Below are 317 nucleotides of genomic sequence, written 5' to 3' on the forward strand. Positions count from 1 at the left end.
CATGACTGAATGGATTCTTCTCTGCCTGAGGCATCTGGTCATCTGCTCTTTGCTCACATTAAGATGTAACATATCAGATGATCCAAAAATGCTATGTAACCACTTGGCAAGAATTTTGTCATTAAGCAATAACTTGATGGTAACGTAAATAACTGTCAGGTTTGCTCGGCCGCTCTGGCCTCCCTCACCTTTCCTACTGTCTCTTGCCCATTAACACTAATCACGTTCACCTGTTCCTCACTCCCTTATCACCAGCTGCACTTGATTAGGTTGCTCACTATATTACCCGGTTTCACTCCTCAGTCACTTGCCAGTTC

The sequence above is a fragment of the Monopterus albus genome, unplaced genomic scaffold (genome assembly GCF_001952655.1).
Source record: "Monopterus albus unplaced genomic scaffold, M_albus_1.0 scaffold38.1, whole genome shotgun sequence".
NCBI classification, from domain to species: Eukaryota; Metazoa; Chordata; class Actinopteri; order Synbranchiformes; family Synbranchidae; genus Monopterus; species Monopterus albus.